Below are 2,399 nucleotides of genomic sequence, written 5' to 3' on the forward strand. Positions count from 1 at the left end.
ATGTATGACACCTCTATTAGGTTTGACCTTAAATTGTCCTTGGGAAGACACACACACCGTTAATATTGGGTATTTTATTGGGTTCTGGATTCCTATAGATGACTGCCTAGGAGAGAGTGCAGAGAAGCGTGTAAGACTGCGACTCCGCCTCCTGGTCTCAACTCCAGTTTGTCATGGATTACGTCCACAAAGCCCTGAAATGTTTGCCGAAATGAGATTTGCACCTTCCAAAGTAGGATGAATGCCGTCTCTCTTAATCAGACCAGGTTTTCCCCAGAAGGCTGTCCAATTATTTACGAAGCCCACATTGTTTGCTGGGCACCACCAAGACAACCAGCGCTGAAATGATGACATGCGGCTATACATGTCATCATTGATCAGATTGGGGAGGGGACCAGAGAAGATTACGGTGTCCGACATTGTTTTAGCATAACTACACAACGACTCCACATTAAGTTTGGTGCATTCTGATTGGCGTAAACAAACATCATTACCACCGACGTGAATAACAATCCTACTGTATTTACGTTTATTTTTAGCCAGCAGTTTAAGATGCGCCTCAACGTCGCCCGCTTCGGTCTCTATTCACGTGTCTCATAATAGAGCTACCAATAACCAGAGTTGACTTCTCAGCGGGTGTCTCGCTGAGTGGGGAATATCTGTTAGATACGTGAACGGGTTGGTGGGGACCTGCGGGTTTCGCGTTATGCCCCTTCTGAACATTCACCCAGTCTCCCTGCTGCTCGGCTCACATGGGCTTTACTGTAGCGGAGTTACTTTCTAAGATGCGGAGCAGGGCTTCTATGGCTATGATTCCCGCCTCCAACTATACTACATTTAACACATGTATTGGTACCAGTAAAGGAGGTAGGGAAGTAACCAAACATGAGACAGTGAGAGCAAGAAATACCACCCGAGGGTGGGGAAAGAGCCATGGCTAGCTATCAAGCTAAAGTAGCTACCGTTAGCAAACCCGAAAAGAGTGTAGGCAACTGTGGAGTTACAGTCGCTAAGAGAAGGAGAGTTGTGAGTGCTTAAGCTGTAGTAACGTGTGATTACAATGTCAGGCAGTTGCCGTGATCAAGAGTTTTAAAACGATCGATTAAGTTAAGATAATAAGCTATCAGCAACAGAACAGGCACACGGGATACCAGGAGATGACAACAACAACAACCGGAAGTTACAACATGCTTACCGCAATAGTGGTCCGTGATGATCACTTCACCACCTAATTTCTAACACCAGTCAAAAAATAAAATAATGTGTCGTAAAACTGTGAAGTAACACATTTTTTTGTGTGAAACGGTCAATGAACTACATCTCTGGTCTTGCACAACAACACACGTGGACCGTCACTACTGTCTTGCTAAACAAGGGATTGACTACCCTTACTATCACCACAACGAAACACGTCCAGAAGAATGTCATGCAAAGCTGCCTACCTGCCTTCCTTTGATTCTCTCTGAACGGCCTGGTCTTTTTAATGTTTAATGTCAACCATGTGTGCAGATAGCATGAAGTACAAAAGAATGCAGATGCTAATGTAGCGTTAGCATTTCTCCCCCGGGCTTAAATGGTGTATTATAGAATGATCACACCGGCGTGACAGTACTCTTCAAAGGGTTCACGAAATATGACTACGACTCTTACCGTTTAACATTTTGGGTTACTCAATGTTACTTCATGTTAAGGCTAATCAAAATGACAAGGCTAAGCCGGCTGTAATGCTAACTAACGTGCTTGCTACTAGCTAGGTAGCTAACTTGATCCAGCCACTCCTGGTCCTTTCATCAGACGGGAAGCGAAAGAACGAGCAAGACCCATTGCTGGTATGATAACAACCTGGTACTAAGCACACAGGCATCTTGTTAAAGTTATCTTATCTTAGCTATCTCTATTTTAGTGGAGGAAAACAATTGTGACTACAGTTAATTTATGAGTGACATCCATGGGCGTCGCAGCCATTATATGAGGGATTAGTTTAGACCCCCCCACTTTTACCATGTAGAAAGTCCGTGAATCGATCTCTCCACTCGCCGCACTTTTTAGAGCGATGTGTCAGTGCTTCACTATCAAATCCATTCCACTTGCTTATTGAGAGAATGCCCAAATCAATGAAACTCCGTACCATGTTTTCACTGCTACTTGTTACCAAGGCAGATTCTCACATAGCGCGCGCATGTTCAAGGAGTGTTGTCATAGTTGGACAGCTCAGACCTGTTGTATGAAGCGATGCCGGGTAGCGGAGGTAAGGCAGTAAAGGCACACACACCAAATGTTCAGGGACATTGTTAATACAGCGAAAATCAAAGCTGACGATCTCTTGGTTTGATATGTTTTTCTCCCCCAGACAACATGGACATAAGAACATTTTCTTCAAAGAAGAGGAAAGTAAGTCT

Source organism: Gymnodraco acuticeps, unplaced genomic scaffold, assembly GCF_902827175.1.
Source record: "Gymnodraco acuticeps unplaced genomic scaffold, fGymAcu1.1, whole genome shotgun sequence".
NCBI classification, from domain to species: domain Eukaryota; kingdom Metazoa; phylum Chordata; class Actinopteri; order Perciformes; family Bathydraconidae; genus Gymnodraco; species Gymnodraco acuticeps.